The sequence below is a fragment of the Centrocercus urophasianus genome, unplaced genomic scaffold (genome assembly GCF_019232065.1).
Source record: "Centrocercus urophasianus isolate 14NV4802_14NV808 unplaced genomic scaffold, USGS_Curo_1.0 seq_29, whole genome shotgun sequence".
NCBI classification, from domain to species: domain Eukaryota; kingdom Metazoa; phylum Chordata; class Aves; order Galliformes; family Phasianidae; genus Centrocercus; species Centrocercus urophasianus.
Window position 1 is genome coordinate 3,960,628 of NW_024884855.1, and position 20,560 is coordinate 3,981,187.

The 20,560-nt window shown below is 39.4% G+C and overlaps 1 long non-coding RNA gene across 1 annotated transcript in view; it reads left to right on the forward strand.

Annotated features, from left to right (window-relative positions):
- LOC122165405 overlaps window positions 1-19,909 on the forward strand; it is a 142,491-nt gene extending 122,582 nt beyond the window's left edge. The window contains exon 7 of the long non-coding RNA XR_006170465.1: window positions 17,237-19,909. This is a non-coding gene — a long non-coding RNA (uncharacterized LOC122165405). The remainder of the gene's footprint in view (window positions 1-17,236) is intronic.
- The last annotated feature ends 651 nt before the right edge of the window (window positions 19,910-20,560 follow it).

Genomic DNA, 20,560 nt, shown 5'->3' on the forward strand with positions numbered 1-20,560 from the left:
AGCAGATGAAATTGAATGACTGCTATCGTTTCACTATTTATTTGACTTTGATGCTTGAAAGGCTGCGTTTTTCATTGTATTTATCTAGCTAACCTCTTATTTTTTCTGCTGATCGAGGGTGAGTGCTTACTTTCAGCAGGACCAGAATGAGGTTTCAAAAGAGCTGAACATTATTAACATTATTAACATTTTACAGTACTGCATCTTGCCTCTCTTCTGCATAAACCACCCTGGAAAGCAAGATAATATGCACTTATGCCCAAGACCGTATCCCCATCCTTTCTGAATTCAGGCCTATAAATCCTCCTCTTTCTGTAAACTTCAAAGTGTTCATTAAATATATTGTCTATGTGCCTTTTTCAACTGACATGAATTTGGCCAGTGTGTGTGTATTATGCATAAAATCCATAGCAAGATAGATGCATAAAACTGCAGTTTAACAAATAAACATTGAGCAAACTTTGTTTAGTTAGTCACTGACTCAGTTTTTATACCTTTGTTGACTGATTGATGTTTTTAAAGTTTCATTGACTCCTTTCACAATGTCTACCCTTGTTGTTTGTTATTTGACAAATATGTGACACTCTAATCCAACGTTTAAATATCCTCTGTTGTAATTCAGTGCTAATGGCAATGCTGAGATGACAGAACTATTAAACTGGATACAGCTGTCAAATTTTAAGGCAGTAAAATACTCACCTGTGACGTGCAGCATATGGCAGAAATTTGAGAAAATCATCAGCAGAGTTAAGAATAAATAGAAGCTGCGTTCCCCAAAAAATATAATATGACATGCAAACATGGATAATCTTGAAATGTGTTTGACAGTCTGTGGTTTGAGTCAACAGATTATAAAATTAGGGGTATGCAGTACCACATTTTCAGATAATAAATTACAGCATAGCTTTTAATGCTGAGCTCAGTAAACAAGCTGTTTTTTCTACATATTCTTTAGAGAGTTCGTTAAAATACTACCAGCTAATTATGCTTTAAATGTTCAGATTTTCATGCTGTTATCCAATTTAAATTTTTTCAGTGTCCCTCTCATACTTAAGCAACATTGATTTGCAGTGTTAAAAACGACAGCATTTTCAGACACGTTATGGAAGAAGTACAGAAAAAGTTGCTCTCTCAGTAAATAAGTCATCGGGAGCTGCATCATATTTCCCAGCCAATGATGTATGTGCATCATAGATATCTATCTGGTGATCCCCTGGGGTTAGAAAGGCTCCATAACGTGACAGGCCAACAATAAGCATCTTAAATATATCATCAGATTTCCTGTTATTACTGAAAACCATTTCATTCCTCATCTTGCATACAGGTCTGAGATGGGGTCTCAGTATATCACATATAAAACATCAATGTCACTGTCCGTTTGGGAAATACTATTATCATCATCTAACCTGGCTGCTCCTCAAGAAGATGATGGGTTATTTTCAGCAGTTCATTCAGTCACTTTTAAGAAGACAGGATTTACAATTTCATTATCTGACATTTCATTTAACATCAAATTTCAGGACTCATCATAGCAATACATGTTATCTGAGAGTTATGTAGTTTTCTACACAGAATCAAAGCAAAGAAGGATTTGGAAGAATTTACCAGAAAGCTGATTATGTAGTTCCTTGCCAAGAAGAATCACAAGAGCAACCGGGGAGCAGATGCTCATTCCGGCTGAGACTCCCAGTGCTCTGCTAAGAGCTTCCTCCCTGCCCCATCCAATTGTGCTGGCTCTGAGCAGACCCAGCAAATCCTATTTGGCAACAACTGATCCTGTGATGAAGGCGGCAGATCGATTCTGGTGCCTTTATTCTGTATTTTAGATGCACTCTAATCATGCAGTATTCCTCCTGCCTTCAGTGAATGCTACAAGATGGTTATAGATGCGCACAATGTGCTGCTCTCCACTTGAGGGAAGACATTTCACTATTGCTTAATCCAGTATAAATTGGACCCACTTCAATATCAATTAATTATTTAACTGGGGACTCTTCAACACGAGAAAGAAATATTCTGCCTCCCATTACACACTTATTAGTAAACAGATTAGAAATGTGATCTCCCTGAGTAAGCCTTCCCAGAGACAACTGCGCACATCTGTGCTGCAGCAAGACTGATAATATGACCAAAATAAAAGTCTTTTGAGCAGAAGTTCCCAAGGGGCCAAGAAGCAAAGAAGCAAAATTACTGTTGCTTCCCCATGTGTTGAGCAGTACCCAGCCTTCAGAGTACTGGTGCCCTCTCTGATGCAGAAAGGGAGCAGTGGGGTCCAAAGCCATGTACCCAATGGCAGGGAGGGCTGTGCTGGTGCCAGGACCTGCTGCCTTTCTCTCCTTTCTTTAGAGGGAATTTTATTCACACATACATTAGAGACTTTACCACTGCTCTGCGAGAATAACAGCGTCTTAAAGTGAGTAGATACCACTGTTCCACCAATTTCAAATCATTTTGTGTGTGATTGAGTGGTATGAAGGAGTTTCAGTGTAAATAAAGTGTGGTAGTAATTTGATCTCATATCCGTAGGGGGCCTGATTCTCTTCTCATTTAGATCAGTTTTACTTTCATGTATCTCCATTAGTTTCAGCATTTATTCTTGCATGAGTGACAGCAGAATTATGCCTACCATAATCGTACATGAAGTGAAAAAATCCAACTTGACTAATTTCTAAGTATTAGCCACAAATACTAGAAGCCAAAGGAGAATCTCAATGACAGCAGCCTAACAAGTCTGCCCTTACTCTTTATATCCACATCCAAGACAGACATGCCTTCAAGTAGGAAGAATGAGCAGAAAGACAGGGAAAAGCAGTTAAGACAACCTGGCTTCCACTCAAATTTAAATAAAATTAGATTCAGAGGGTCCACTCAGCTTTGTTCAAAAGGAGAGGGGATAAAGTCATCACTGAGAAGACACTGGTAAGGCAAGGAATTGGAAACAGTTGTTCAGCCTTTCAAATGATGAAATACTCATAGGCAGTGTTTCACTCTTCTCCGGTTGATGTTCATGAAGAAAGCTCAGGAAGGGATGAAGTTTCAGAGAACTCTCCAAGCTCCAATACCATCTGTGACATCAGATTGATGGAGCTCGTGGCTAGGAATAAGAGGGAAGGCCACGGCCACATTTTGCTGCTGTTCCTGGGAACAACAGGGGACTGGGAATTGTGGTGTATCACCCAAGGCAAGGTTTTGATGTCTCTCCACTGACAACAGCTTTGTAAACACCGGTTTCAGTCCAACCAGCAGAAGCAGCAATCTCTTATGTTCTATTCCTACTACATGCAATTTTGGAAAGCAGATAAGTATGCAAAAGTTGACTGGTATCATACAAGTAACCTTGCATGACCTGGATCATGTAATGCCAGCTATTTTTCTCACTTTTACTTCTGAAACAGCTGTTCCACCACCATGGCACGTCTGATCTTGTACACATCTGAACTGTGCTGTCTGACGAGGTCCTCGGCAGTCTTTATGTCTAACAGCGATCAATGCTTTCAAAAGCCCAACACACTAAACACTAGATAAAAGGGGATGGAAGCATGGTCTGGTTTCACTTTTGAGAATTTGATATGTGGGAGTAATAAGTGTTATGTTTCCAGTGGTATCAAAAAGAAGCAGGAAAAAGAGGAAGACACGAATGGAGGAAAGAAGCACAATGAGAAAACAAGATGGGAAACAGCCTGTCCAAACAGAGACCACAGACTGGAAATATTGGAAAGTGGTGCACCCTGATGTCCTGCTAAGCAACAGATGCTTCTGTGATGACTGCAGAATCCCAGTGACTAACCGCACAAGAATGACCAAATCTTTATTCCCTTGGCCTTAGCAATTCATTCCAGCTCCCATTTCTATTCCTTGTAAATGCAATCACTGGACTTCCTTGAAGTGTTACAAATTACCTGGCACTTCTTAAATCAATCCATTAGGATATTAGCATTTTCCCTGCCAAGTCAGTAACAAGCACTGCCTAGCCATCTTGGTGAAATTTGCCTAATAACTGCCTTGTAGCACAGCTATTTCACAATTTGTCATCATCTTTTTATAACAAAAAAAACCAACTATTTCTCTAAAATCAGGTTTTTAATTAAACATTAATTTTCTTGATAGCTAAGGCGGGGGGGTTGAAGACAGAATGTTCTCTTTCATTTTGCATGGCTTGCATTTTACAGTCACTTTTCCCATTTTAATAACAATCATCAGAACCCATTAAGATTTCTAAAATCAAACATAATGAAAACATATTAATGAAAAACATGTTTGATTACAAACTTGGAAAATCCCTGTAGCTGTTCTATGTATTTCTAGGTCTACTTTTAAAAATCAGAATGTATATTGAAATATATTGCCCTCAGTACAAGAAAGACATTGAGATTTTGGAAAGGGTCCAGAGGAGGGCGACTAAGATGATCAGGGGGCTGGAGCACCTCCCCTATGAGGACAGGCTGAGGGAGTTGGGCTCGTTCAGCCTGGAGAAGAGAAGGCTGCGGGGTGACCTCATTGCAGCCTATCAATACCTGAAGGGAATCTACACCCAGGAGGGGAGTAAACTCTTCAAAAGGGCTGACAACAGCAGGACTAGGGGAAATGGATCCAAGTTGAAGGAGGGAAGATTTAGGTTGGATGTTAGGGGGAAGTTCTATACAAGGAGAGTGGTTAGGCCCTGGAACGGGCTGCCCAGGGAGGTTGTGGATGCCCCGTCCTTGGATGTGTTCAAGGCCAGGTTGGACGGGGTCCTGGGCAACCTGATCTGAATGTGTATGTTTGGTGGCCCTGCTAGGCAGGGGGGTTGGAACTACATGATCCTTGAGGTCCCTTCCAACCCGGGTGATTCTGTGAAATTTAAATTTACACTTTTTTTTTTCACAGCCTAATTTCTCTTCTCCTCTCATATTCACAATCCTTTTAAATGCATATATATATATAGAGAGAGAGAGACTTATATATGAAGAGACTCATGTGAGAATGTGGAACCATTTTAGAAAGATTAGGGAAGCACATCTGTATTCTAAGAGTCCTTCAAACATCTCAACATTTCAGTTTTTGGTTTTCCTGTTCTTTCCTGCCAGTAACTCATCTTTTGTTTCTGATAGCAGTAACAAAAACAGAGTAATTCTTTAAACACATGTAGCTATTTTTAATGTTTCATTAATATTTACCAACTCTTGTTGATAAATATTAATAAATAATAATAAAAAGTAGTTTCAGCCATCAGATTTGTCAAGGTGGCTCCATATATCTCAAATGGCAGACATTCATTTCTCCAGTATGCTGTTGGGTTGGTTACCAAAACGGAAAAGCCCTTATGGTGCCCGTGAAAGATTCAGAATAGTAAACGTTATCAGCCTTTGACACCAAATGCATGCAAAATGCCACAATAAGCAGGAGAACAAAGGCTCATTTTTGTTTAGATAAGGGATTTCAATTTTTGCTTTTAAACAACATTGCGTGAAGTAACTAGGTCAGGGCTATGCTAAAACAGCACCTCGTGTATCTGGTGTGTGTGCTACAGAACAGCGCTGTTTAGTAGATCAGATTTGACCTGAATTAAATATGAAGCTCAAAAAAATACAGTAAAACAATATTAAGAGATCTGACTTACCATAAAGTCAAAGCTTCCACGCTAGGTGTGCAGCCATCTCCTCCTCACTGCTCAGCTCAGCACTGCTCATTGCACTCTGTGCCCCTTGGTGGTGGCAGAGTGGTGGCAAAGCCTTGCCATTGGAGGTCATGGGCTGTGGCTCCTTCGTTGTGAACAGGAATAGTGTTTTGTCCTCCCTGAAGTCACAGAGTCAAAGAATCAGAAAGGTTGGAAAAGACCACCAAGATCTTCCAGTTCTACCACTTCCATCCACACTATTCCCATGAAGAGTTTCACTGCTATGAAATTTGAATGCAAAAGCACAAGGAAATAAAAACAGTAAGTCTCAGTATTAGCTTCATTTCTATAAGCCTCATATCTATCATCCTCTCCTGCACTGTATTAATGGCATTTATGCAGAAATCTCTAAAGCATGGGCTGAGCAGCCTCACAGCACCTGTATAACCCAGAGACAGTACAAAAAGGAAAAAAAATTCCATTGGATGTTAATTTGGAAATCTTTGGCAGAAAATTCAAAATGTTTTCCTACATATGGAGATCTGAAAACAAAACACAACAACACGATAAATGCGAGCAAATTGTTGATTTCGTTGCAGTATATTCCATAGTAGGATGTTACATGGTTCCTGGGTTTGGCAGTTGCAATAAAACTTGTTTGTGCCTTTTAAGTGGCACATTTCCATGCAGCTCCTTACAAGGTGGCACCTTCCCAGCCTCTCTCATTAATCTACTGTTTTCCCTTTCAGATAGTGAAAGGGAAACCCTGCAAATGAGACTGAAGACACACTTAGTAATTAATACCCCTGTGTAAGAGGATAAACTATTTCAACTGTCAACTATTAATCTGGATTTTCTGCAACTCTCTTCTATTTCCTTTAAAACTTTGTCTGCATTTTAAGGATAACTAGAGACGTACAAATCATGAACCAGGTAGATGCATGCTCTGACTGCTTCCATTAATGTGCATCTGCTATGTAAAAGCAATAGGTGTGAGAGGAGCTTTGCTGGCTCAGCAGGAGGGGATGTGCATCAAAATGCCTTGAGATACAAGACATATGCAAACATCTCTGCTTTAATCAAGGCAGAGCATGGGCATGAAATTGGCACTGGTGCCCACCAGGCTCCTTATATGCCATCTTTATTTATCTGTTTGGCCACACTACCCAAGCTATTGGAATAGCATTCAATCAGCTTTTTGAAAATCATGGAGAAGGATTTGCACACAGGCACTGTGGACACAAATCTGCTTTATGTAAGAAGAAAGTGGCAGCAGTGGCATTTTCACTTTTAATGCATCTCCTCCAAAATGAGGAAATAACACAAGTTGATAATGTCCATATAAATGATATATGGGTACGTGTTATATAATGCATAAGCATTTTAGAAGTACTTTCTTCCCCCATTTTGAGGGAGGCTGACAGTTTTTCTTGTAATTCAGATGAGTTTAAGGTTTCTTCTTTAACATTTAGAGTAGGAATCTGGAGCTGAGGGGAGGGAAAAATGTTCTTCATATTCTGTGTTAAGACATTTCTGAATTAGTCCCCACTGTGGTTTTTCAGGATTGGTTTGCTGCTGTGTTGACTACAATTAGGTGCAAGTCTGCCAATTCAAAGTCCTAATCCACCAGCTGCCCCAAAGGACACTAATCAAATATTTGGGAAATGAAATTCAGAGTTCTCCCAGGCACTAAAACCCATGGAGCCAACACAGGCAATGGTTCGGTGGTGCCACTTTCCTACCTTTCCCAAGAGCTCTCTTTAAGCTCCCACTCCCTCTTTCTGTCTTGCAGGGGCACATTAACTCGACCTTTTGTTTGTATCCCCAGATGCTCCCTTATGGCAAAGCAGTTCACCTTTTTGTCTCCCTAATTGTCCAGGTGATTATCTCAAGTTAAATGCTCATTTCTTCGCAAGCTGGACAAAGCTTCAAATTTTTTCTTGTCTTTGCCAGACCTGCAGAAGCATTTCAATGCCTGAAAGCTTGCTCATTTTCTCCAAATGTTATTAGTTGGTTGTGTGAAAGATGCTGTTTCTCCAAATCATGCACTATTGTTTTTCTTCTGACTGTTCTGCCTGCATCCAGTGGGCTGTATCAGCTTTTGCCCACTGTTTTCTCTGTCTTGCCTTAAGGTGGATCCCTGTTTGCTGACTTGATTAGATCTTCTGAACTGCTATTCTGAATCCTTCAGAAGGTTCTTCATTGTTTACTAAAAACTGGGTTGAAACTGAGAATTCCAAATATGGCATCTGAAGCCCACAATTAAATTAACTACGATCGGATTATGATACCAGCATTCAAGCTTGCACTTACATTTCATGGTTTCTTCTCTCCATTTAATAGTTACTTTTCAGAAGTCAAGTTAGATAGTTCATCAGGGTTCCTTCTCTAAATGAGCATCACCTTCATCAGATCAAACCCCAGGGGATTTTCTTATTTAACTATTTAATCTATGGGTATCTCTTTTCAGTGGCAGGAACCAAAGAACTGTAAGACCAATGGGTTGTTTAGACTTAAAAGACAAAAAAAGCCCCAAACAAATCAGATAAAAAAAGAAAACAAAACACAACCAAGAACAAACAAACAAAAAAAAAACCAAAATGTTTTCCACCAGAGTTTAGTTTCCAGGAAACAAGAACTTTGACATATGCTAAGAGGTACCCTGTCATAATCAAACACAAGATAATTTACTAAATGCAGGAGTGCTGAGATGATCATAAAATCCTGCAGTCCTTTCTAGCTATAAATGTAATTCAGTTTCTTACATAAGATTTATCTGAGGCATCACCCTAGAAAAATACGTCTTTTTCAAATTAGCCAGGTTCAGCACCAGAATTTAATATTCTCATCCACAGCATCAGTGTGATTCTCAACATGTAGGAGTGCTCCAGAAATTCCTATATCAGAGCCTGAGTGACAAAAAAGACGAATGCTTATATATAGATTTTTCAACAGGATATATACCAAATGGCTTCATGAAGGAAACGTAGTTATCTCCATTTAATACTGGGGGGAAAGGAGCCCAGGAAAGTGCAGTGACCTTTTAATGGTTACCCCATCCCACCAGAGCTACTAACAGCCTCCACTCTATGTTCTGTGCTTTTCAGTCTCAGAAGACCATTCTTCAAATTCTCAGAAATGTAAAAAAAGTTATTGCCCAGTGGTGGAAAAAGACACCAAAAAGGCACAGTGAAATCAGAAAGGCTGGAAAAGGCTACTAAGATCATCCAGTCCAAACACCAACCCATTCCCACCTTGTCCACTAAACCACGTCCCTCAGTGCCACGTCTGCACTCTTCTTAAACACATCCAGGGACAGTGACTCCACCACTTCCCTGGGCAGCCTGTGCCAACGCATCATTGCTCTGAGAAGAAATTTTTCCTGATATCCAACCCGAACCTCCCCTGGGGGCAATTTAGGGCCATTACTTCTCATCCTGCAAAAGTCAGTGCTGCTTTTTCATATTATCTTTGCCAAGAAAATCAGCCATCTACTCTCTCAGTCCTTAAATCAGGTGCTACTTCCCAGCTCAAATATCTTCCTGGCACACTGCTCCATTGTGTGAGGCACATTCACTTTCCAGCCCCTGTTCTTAAGCTTCCTTCTTTGAAAGTGAAATTTGTTACCAAGAGAGACCCTTCTTTTTGTATAACCATTCTGCTCTAAGATAAGTGGTTGGAACCTTGGACACTTTGAGGGTTTCCCTGCCTCATACTGTAAGTCAAACAAGGAAAAAAAGCAGATCTGTATTATACATTCTGATAGTCAACTGAAATTAAAAGTTAGTACCTTTTCTTCAGTAGAAGCTGGCAGCACCTTACATCTGTTCGCTCACATCCTGCTTCATGCTGGTGTAACTGAGATGAGTTGACCAGCATAAGGGAGAGAGTTCCCACAGCATGGAAAAATCAACTGTAATAAAGTAGAATTGGGCCTCCTGCTAGGAAGCTGTGCATGTGAAAGACAGGAAAAGAGATATACAACAAAACAGCAATTTATCCACAATAAAAATATGTTAAAAACATCAATTAGAGCTTGTCATTACAGAACTGCTGCATCAGGTGTATTTCAGGCTACTAATGATTATTAAAAACCTCCTTATTAAGTTAAGTTACATTTCATTAAAATGTTCTCACCTATTGGGCTTTTAATTAGCACACAATAAATTATCCATTTAAACAGCAATTACTTTCTCTAGTCAAGTGCATTAGAAGCACTTATTTATGGACTTTTAATTATAGCAGAAGCAAGAAACTCAACAGAACTGCAGCACGTGCATGCATATGTGCATCACCACTGCTGAAGTAGTTGCAATGACAGGAGGTCAGTCAGCAAAATTCAAAGCAAGACTGAAATTCCCCAGAAGATCAATAGTTCTAAGAGCTTTCTTGGTGGCATGCTGTGTCACGAAGCTCTGCTAAGCCAAAATTTCACTCTTACACTCATATTGTTGTCATCACCTTCTCCAACCCTCTGCAATAAAGAATCATAGACTCATAGAATGGCCTGGGTTGAAAAGGACCACAATGATCATCTAGTTTCAACCCCCCTGCTATGTGCAGGGTTGCCAATCAGCAGACCAGGATGCCCAGAGCCAAAGAATCTCCACTCTTTGGAAACTAAACTAAGCTCAGTAAACACCCTGTTTATTCATACCCTACAATACCTACATATTTATACCCTCTGTAAACTGCACATACAGGAGCAAACGTGTAAAGTGTCTCTTCCTTTAATCTAATACTCTCCCAGCTTCCTGTGAGCTGTCAGTTCCCAATAGCTGGTAACATACATGGTTCCAAACTCACATATGCCTGCAGGAAGCAGGGGTGAAAAAGCAGATGGTGTTAGCTGTGTCCAGAACTTCCTTTCACCCCTAGTTAGGAAGATCTTCTCCTCTTAGTTGTCTGCCCACAAACTTGTAAAATTTGATGGAACTAAGACACACCTCAGGAACAAATGCGAAGTAGAAGAGGATACAATTGCAAAGTGACATACAAACAGTGAACAAATGGATTCAGATGTAAACAATTTGATAAAAAAGAGGATTTGGAGATCTATAAAAATAAACAGCCCCAGAACAGGCTGCAGACATAATTAAATCAGTGAAATGAAATATCAAATGCTGGCAGCCCACAGACACTTTGATGATAATAATAGCAAAGACTCAGTGGATGAAAAGCAAGAGAGAAAATTGGTCTATTAAAAATAATGGTGAACAGAATGAGGATCGTGTAATGGGAAGAAGGGCATGTTACACAATAATTTCAGAATTCTGCCTTTATGTGAAAGGGAGAGAGACATTCTAAGGCAGTTGTTTCTTCTGCATCAGTTAATGGTTGAAGCGCCAGCCTTGGGAAATTCAGCACCTCCAGACATTAAGCCAGACTCAGCCAGGCTCTGAATTTGGCACAGCTGCTTCATTCACTTTCAGAGAGGTAGATGAATTTGAAACAGCTGAGGAATTGGAATGATATATAAAAATGCAGAACGTGGACCACATACAACAACAGTTTATCTATGGAATAAGCAGATCTGCTACCTCGCAGTTCATGGACACTTTTTCCCAACCAGTGAACAAACATGAATTAAAGCATAAATTTTATTCCCATTATAGTTATACTGAGATTATGTATAAATGTGTATAACACAGGTTAGGGATAGGAGCAGTGCATTCCCTAACAGGGCAAATTTATTCCTCCTGAAGATCAGAAAGTCCAAAATTATCAACATTGTCTGAATTCCTCCCAGTGAAGCTCACAAATAGAAATGTTTATACGTGGAAGATACAGATACAGAAATCAGAGTTTGATGGACAGCACTGATAACAGAGTCAGGCTATCTTGCTTCACTAGCACACAATACACAACCTTGGAACAATCTGGCTGCCACTTCCTGATATTTATAATATTTCTCTTGCTATTCACGTGCTCTTAATAGCTGCTGAACACACTGTCCCAGGAAGCAACTTCAGCAGCAGAAAGGGAGACCACAAGCAGGGCAGGACTCCGGGCTGCACCTGCTTTCCATGGCTCTGCACACATGTCACTCTTAAATCCAGCACAGTACAAAACGTAAAATCACGGTGCACAAACATCTTCCTAAATTGATAAGGAATATACATCATTTAACCTGATGCTTTGTTTTATTCACCTCATCTGCCTTTTGGGAATTGCTTATTGTGTCTGATAACACAGAAGGTAAATACAAAAAAAGAATCTAGTTCCTCTGCTAACACACTCAAAAGGCCACACGATATCATCAGAAGCGAATCCTGCTGTTAAGAGGGGTGGATGGAGATGAATAACTTAGATTGCTATTGTTCAGCTGCAGGAAAAAGGCAAATGGCAAGCTCCGACTTCTGCATCCCTGCTCATTTCTGCTCCTCCTGTTACTTCATCCTCCCACTCACTGCCATTGGTATGTAAATCATGGCATCTCGTCTGACATCTGCAAGGGAAATGTCAGCCAGCGTGAACTGCTGTTGTTCCCTTGCACTCAGTTGAGACGCGCTGATTGGCACTCATTTAGGATCTCTTCTGTGCCAACTGCCTGTGCAGAACCTCGCATAATGGGGCACGGAGCTTTGATCTTTCGTTAGGAACACACCAAAATATTAAAAATATGAGTAATGTTATGCATATAGCATGTTACCATGGGATGTTTGAAATCAGCAACAAGACAAAACATCTGCTTATTAAAGAATGAAGGAGCTCTGTGCTAAGCAGCTGTTTAATTATCCAGCACTCTGTTCTGTAACAATTTACACACCGTGCTCATAAATCTGGAATCAGCTCAGGGAGACAGGCTTCTGTTAGGAGCTAAGGAATAAAACTACCACACCATGTCTTGAATTGTCAGCTTTAGCACACACAAATCCAGAGAACATCAACATTTTCTTCCTACCTTCCAAGTAAAACACTCATCCCAAGAGCTCAAACATACAGCATTTTTTCTCAAGCTAGTCCAACCAAAACAGCATCATCTTTGGGACGCAAACTTGCAGGGAACGTTTTTAGCATAACATAATGAAGGTTATGGCATTAAACAATCACTCTCAAAGTTCATACAAGTAATTGCACTAGGTCTGGCCATATGCTTCTGAACTGATGATGAGAAGCCTTGAAGAAGCCTATCTTCAGAATACCCTCAGAAGTTTTTAAATTAGTCTTTGGTTCATTGATAAATGATCCATGGAATTTCCAAGAAGAGACAAATAGTAGAAATCACAGTATTTTTCCTCATTTTTTGAAATAACTTCTTAGGTTTCAGTAACAGTAAACAGGTGGAAATTTTCTGCTGAATTCCTATATAGCATTCTTTGTGGAGCTGGTACAAAGGCAAAATAGGCATCTCTCGTGCTTTAAAATATGACATGTGGTCAGTTAGAAAAGGTCAGAATCGAGCTGATGAAATAATTTTGTTGGCTACCATCGTTAAGGAAATCCAAAATCTCAAATATCAAAATAGAGGTCTGCAGCTCTATGGCAAAAGGATCGTTCTGGCAGTGCAGCTACACAGACAGCTTGGGTCAGTTCCTGAGAACATTCCTTGGCACCATTTAACTTATTAGTAGAAACACAGCCTCTGAGTCCCAGAACCATATGACAAGTCTGGTTTCCCAGGTTATTCGTGTACACACAGAGGCCATGATTCATCCTGTACTTGAATCAAGGTAGCTGAGAACTGTCCTGTGGGATAAACCGTATAGTGAGTTGAAACACAGCTGCTTTTGGTTTATGTGAAGTCATATTAGCATCCTGAAATGGAGTCTTAACTAGTAGGCTGTAAAGCAGTGGCCCATCAGAAAACCCACTGCAGCTTACTCTCTCTGCAGACTTCTTAGCCTGTGTAAATTGAGACACATTACATTCAGAACTGGGTTTACAAAGCTAACCCAGACTGCAGATCCTGACCTGCTTCATCACGGTGCTTACTGAACTGGGGGCTCAAACTTCCAGAGTCAGGCCAGAGAAGAAGACAACCTTTCTCTCACAATACAGTAACAACAGGCCCCCTAACAGTTTGAAGACCATGGAACATATTGCCAATCTTGGCTGGACTGTCCCATCACGTAGCTGGAATTGGTGCCTTCTGAATTCCACCTGTTCAGACTGATGAAAGACAGACCACATAGACATTTTCTTAGCAGTGATGCCACTGTAACAGCTGTGAAACACTGGGTCACATCTGCTTGCGCAGAACTTTTTGTGCACAGCATGCAGACTCCTGTTCAGAGTTGGCAAAAATACACAACTAATGGTGGTGACTGTTGAAAAAGTGTTTTGTAGCTGAAAATGTGCTCTATCAGTGTTACTGTACTCTTTGTATCCACTATAGTTTCCACAGAAATAAAGAGGCATTTCTTTCAGAGCAACCTATTTGTATTTATCAGAACTTTTGCAAAAGCATCATATTCCCTGTTCTGTCTGTTCCCTTGAGGAAATGTACTCATTAGTTTGATTTCCAGCTTTCATTTATTTTTTTTTTAAACAGGCAACAAATGACAATTATTGTTTACTTTGAAGTGTGATCTTTAGCATGAATAATTCCCCCAAAAGAAACATCTGCTTCGCAGATGAGTTGTGACAGCAGACAATATGCTTCTGTATTTTGCATCCACTCTGGAGTGGCAAAAGCTGGAATGGGAACCAGCATCATGGTTGCTGTCCTAAGAGGACAAGATTACCTCCCAAGAGTGTTTTTGACTTCTGAGAGTGTTTTGTAGCATTTTCTGATGTTCTGAAGGCCTCGATGCAATTTCTTTGTGCCTCACAGAATAGATCTGTATATGACAGCTACCAGATATTTCTTGGCATTCTGGGAGATGCCTGGCCCCCAGACAAGCTGTGTGAGCAGCTGGTAATCCTGGACATTAATGTTGGGATGCATTTTGTCCCTGGCTCTGTTACGCAGTTTATATCTGACACATGAAACAGGTTTCTTCCAGTACTTTACAACAGCCTGGCTGGCAGCCCATCACCCCAGCTTGTTATGGCTGCTGTCTCTACATCAACATGGATTTTTAGCCACGCTGGACCCCAGCCAGAATACACCATCTAAACTCCAGTCTGAACTTCACATTTTTAGGTCTTCTAACATCCACAACTGACATTTGATCAGTAGTCAGGCACTGTTTTCAGATCTGAACTCCCATTACTGCAGTTATTGGTACACAACACGCATTGAAAAATGCAAGATACAAAAAAAAAAAAAAAAAAAAAAAAACCCCACAAAAAAACAACTCCCATCAGGTGTGCTGACTTGCAAACTTTTTATGAAAGAAGAAAAAATCTTTTTCTTTTGATGTCCGCAGAGAATAGACCACAAATAGTAGCTACAAAAAATATTCAAGACACATACAAAGAAAAATATCTCATGAAAAGGGACATGGAAGGAGGCATTATTTTGCCTGGAGACAAAATAATCTCCATCAATAGTGATCTTTGAATACTGGCTAGACAAACAACTGTCAGGACCAGAGCAGATACTCTGTTTGGAGGAGGAGGAAGGCTGGATGACCTATTGAGAGCCTGAGATTTTGCAAATTTATCTTTTCTAGCAGCACTGGGTGAAGAAATTCATTTGGAAACATCCTCATGCATCTTTTCTTGCCTTTGCTTCTCCATAAATCTGTTGTCGATCCTTGAAAGCCTTTGCTGTCTCATGACTGAATAGCAAAAGAAGAGTTGTGACCATCTATCGCAGAAGTAAGATTTCATCCCTAGCCCCTTAGGCAACCAGCCTCCCAACAGTCCTGCTACCCTTCAGTCTCATTTTTTCCCTGAAAGAGGCCTGGCAGGCAACCACAGTTAGCAATTCCAATATAAAATTTCTATATATATATATATATATATATATATATATATATATATATGTAAAAATAAATAAATAAATATAAAAATATGTATATAGAGAAAAATATATATATATATTTAAAGGAAAAATATGGGAGAGGGGTGAGCAAGGGGAGATAAAGAGAGAACAGACGGCACCTATTGTATGTTCTTTTCTTTCCATTCATGTTCTTCTTCCACAAGAAAATGATTAATATTTTAGCTTAAAGAACAGTGCAAGTGTGAGAGGAGTATTTTAGGTCACATTTACGCAAATGTATTGAACTTGTAGTTAGGACTTCACATTTCTTATAAAGTAATTTTCCTTTAAATCTTCCAGCACTTCAAATGTAACTGTCAGTAGCTGTAGAATATCCCCAGGACTGTGCAGTACAGGAAACAGCAAATCCTACAGACTGTGTTGAGAATGTGAGATCCAGGAAGTCCTCATCTCTCACTGGAATTTGAATGATAGTTTCTAACACAATCTGCTTCACCAGCAAATATTCAATATTTTTTCTTGTTCTGTATTTTTCCTCTCAGTTCTACTATTATTGAGAAGTTGGTACATCTACAACCTATTACAGATGAAAAAATAGCTACATTTGAAAGTAGAAAATAAAAGTGAGGGCATGCAATGTACCCGTGCACATTCTTACCCTTTACTAACAAGCTAAAAAATGTGCAGTACAAAGTATTCCCCAGAATAGTGTGCAAATTTTTTGGCTGCATTTCAGTCACTTTTGTATGAGACACTGAGAAACCTGAATAATGCAATACAAGGAATTGCAAAGTTATTTAAAATACACATCAGCAATTAGAAAGCATCTGAACATATAGATGAGAAAATGTTTTCTTTTTAATGCTCCTCATGATTCGTAGAAGTCCATTATCAATACAAAGCTGCCATTAACTAGGTATTGCAATACGCTTGTGGCATCATGAGAAGATACCTCAGAGAACTGTCTATTCTTTCTTAAGGTACAAAAATGATCCCTCTCCACAGACAAGCAGCACATGAACATCACAAAAGTCATTTGCAATCAGAGCACTACTCATCTGCATGAGATTTGGATATTCCAGTGCTAAAATCTTGAATTGTCTGAAAGTTAGATATTAAAGACATACTGCAGGAACAGATTCTCATCTTACACAGCTGCTGTAACTCTAGAGACACTAAGGTACTTAGTAACTGAATTATTTCCCTACACATTGACAGGAAGATCTCATAAACTGGCGTGTAAGCTGACTAGCATCATTCCCTTTAAAACTGAGCAAATCTCCTATTTATTCTCTGAGAACTGGATCAGAAAAAATGGTATAAAAATCAACATTCATTTCCATGGCAACATCTCTGTTTATATTCTCATCTCTACAAATTCGCTGTCCTGCTTGTAGGTTTCTTGTATTTTGTTAAGGTTATTTTGCCTAGGTTACAATGAGTCACTTAGCGGAAGTAGTCCATATTCAAAATAGAATTGAAATGGCATTGAAAATGTTCAGCATCCGGAACTTTATACAGGAGTTTTGCACACAGTGAGTCCATATTGTTCACTGATGTTTTCCTGACAACAATGATCTGGTCTGAGACTTAGAGAAATCACTGGAAATTTTCCTAACATCTTTTGCAAGACTCAGATCTGGCCCTGTAGGGACTTCACTATCCTCTGTGTCTTATCACATTTTGATCACAAGAGAAAGAAAAGAGAAATCTGAGCTGATTGGAACATGTTTGTTTAAATACGTACATTTGTATCCATATGTTCTTTTTAAAAACCTTATGTTTTTCACTTTTATCTGTAACAGGAACTTAACTTCAATTTTTCTACTCGCTTTGATGAAATCTAAGTTGGAAGACCGCAGAGAATTAAGCGTTCTACAGGAATATTTGCAATTGTACAAGATCATAGAATCAAGAAAGGAATTGGACTGGAAGAGAGCTTAAAGATCACCTAGTTCCAACCCTCTTGCAGAGATAGGGCATGAGCAGTGTCTCTGAGAGATTCAGAAACACAGTTTTTTGCAAAGTGACTAAGAAAAAGGTTTTGGGCAAATTATACGTGCTGGAATGGCCTCCCAGAATCAAATGGCTTCAGAAATGTCTAAGAAAAAAAATCCACTGGGTCTTCAAGAAAGAAACAAAAGTATTTACAGTTCTAACAGAAAGCACTGGGACATGTTGTACCTTTAAGAAAAATAATAACTTAGAAGACATCTGCAATGGGATTGGTAATCATGTATTTGTCAGTGACAAACCTAAAAAGGATTAGACCATCTTCCAGGGTGAGCTGAACTCTCTGCACTACTGCCTTGTCACTGAAATGAGCTACATGCCTGTGCTTAAACATCCATTGTTTTTTCTCCCCTTTGTGCAAACCTAACGGCTCTGTCACAGGATAAACACTGACAGTGATCAAAGAAATGCTCCCCAAAAGGACAGAAAAGCACTAGGGTCAAACAGATAAACTTGTATGGACCAGAGCTGAACTTTATAAATGATAGCATCACAAGAAAAGCAATTTGTTTTACATTTTTGTGTTTCAGTTTTCTGATCTGTAAAATTGAAGGCAGTGATACTTACCTCTGCACTGCAGTTCCAGGGCTCCTGGATGACAGCTGCTTTGGCAGTAGCCAGATGAGCAAGAAAAGGGTACCAGAAGTGAAGCTGTGTGCATCTGTTGCCTCTGTAATGGTAAAAGGAACTCTTGGTCACATCCCAGCCATAAAAATATCTCAGTGTTTCCAGTGCATGAGAGATAGATCGAATAACAAATAGCACAGTGATATTTTTATGCCTACACTACATAATCATTTAGGCCACTTCTTCAGTTGCACAACAGAGTTTTGCACTCCTTTGGAGTTTCATTCTGCAGAGTGAAGAACAAGAGCAGTAGCTTTCAAGTATCTGATGTGCACTGCAATGTGGCAGCAGTGGATTATAGACAATCAGGAGCTGATTTTGAAACAAACAGCTTAGCACCCACAAGGGGCTAAAGCTGCACAGGGAGCTAAGCAATTGTATACCAAGTAGGTTTTATTTTGCTTCCCAAGCAACTTTGTTACACACGGAATTCCACATAATCATGGCTTAAAGCATTCAGCTTTGCTAGTTTATATAGCACCTTGCTGCAATGAAGAGATATGGAAGCTACAAATGAGGCCTAGCAGGGAGCATTTCAGACACAGACTTGAGGATACATTAATGAAGGTGACTTCAATTTATTCTTTTGGAAAAAAAAAAACAAAAAAAAAACAACTAAATCAGGAGAAAACAGAAGAATCTGTACATCTCAATTGTTCTGACAAATTCTTAATGATAATTAAAAATACTTTAAGCTGAAACAACTCCTCTTCCTCTCCTGCTCTTTCAAGCCCTCTAAGGCTGCATTTAGAAAACGTTTAAGTCAAACTGACCAGTTGGTAAATGGGGCATTCTGAAATTTATAAGGCTGAACCTCAGCTGAAATTATCCAAGGCATTGGTTACTGGCTTTGAATTCATTCTCACAAAGTTGCTCACAGCAGCGACACGTTTGGAAATGCAGAGATGACTTAAGAAAAGGGTTATAAAAGACTTTACTAATGAATATTTTTCACAACTGCTTTGTCTCTTGTCCCCATAGCATATTTCCAACAAAATGTAGATTCCTAAGGGCAGAAGTTGGAAGTCACCCTGCCTCAAAGAGCTTGAACCTCTCTTAAGTAGGACAGAACTCTGCTGAGACTCCACGGAAGTAGTGCCTTGAAATGACTGTGGGCAACAATTTCAAAGAACCTTTAGAGATTTACTTGTATAGTTATTGTCTCTTAAGAGAGAGCAAATTAATAGGTACAGTTGCTTTATTCATGAACCTCAGAATAAATTTTAATCCAGCATTCCAATAAGTACTCAAGGCATTTTACTTTATCTTTTTCAGGTCTTGTCCCTTAGACAAAAAGAATCTATTTTTAACTTGTACCACTTCAATCAAGTTACAACCTGAAATTAATAATACAACTCAACCTGCTAACTGGTGGACATAATAATTAAGAGGACACAGTAAATGCCAGCAGCACTTTCTGTAAAACAAATACACAACAAGCAAAGACAAGGCCAGCCAATAAATGAAATCAACTTTATTGGAAAGGAAAAGTGTTATAAGTATTACAGTGCTTTGTAAGACTTAAAGTGATGTTCATCGTAAAAGATAAAGTTAATTTTCTGGAAATAAATTTGTGAATGTACCATTTTGTGAAAAACCAAGTTCTGACCCTTAGGAAAGCTGTAAAAATGTTTTTGAAAGCAGCCCTTCATTGTGATTGTCACTGTTCTTACACATTACAGCTGAGAGAACTGAAGACCAAGAAAGACTGAAAGAGTAAAATATTTTGCAATTTTGAAGTATTTGATGTATTGAAGCTTTAAGATGTTTTAATACCCCTTGCTCTGCAAACATACTTCAGTTTGTTAATAAAGAAGAAATCAGTCCTTCCAATCTGCTCTGATACAAAGCATCCACAAGGATTAACATGCAAATAAAATGCATATGACAAATTATATCTGTACAGGTTCTCTGTCCAGTGGGAGTTTCCTTTTCTAAAACATCATACTCTTGGTTTTGATGCGATACCTAGGCATGAACTATCCTGAATCAGGTGAGATGTGAATCCATACGATATATTCACAGCTATGTCTGTGTACAGAACTTCCACACCTCCAGTTAGATAAGTCAAGTAGTTCACCCATCCTGAAGGACAATACACAGCCATCACTTAAGGATTAAAGTCTGCACAACCAGCTTGTTTGCAGGCTTTAAACTGTACCATACATTCAAAATAAATTATGAGAAAGGACAGTGAGATGAGCAACAAGAACAAGGACAGACAACAGTGCAAGTGAACGTGGTGATTGTCCACTGAAGATGTCCTTGGTGGAACGTGGTGAGGACAGAAGCTGTGCCAAGAAAAGGGAAAAAGGAGCGCTTTGGTAACAAAAAAGAGAGGAATGGAAGAAAGCACTATCAGCCAAGGGAATTTGCTAGTGCCATGTGGGAATAAGTGCCTGCCAGTCTGCAAGGCAAATCCCTCTAGAAAGGATGCACAGGGTGCTCACGTTTTTCAGGGTGAGAACAAGGTCTGTGAAACAGGGAAG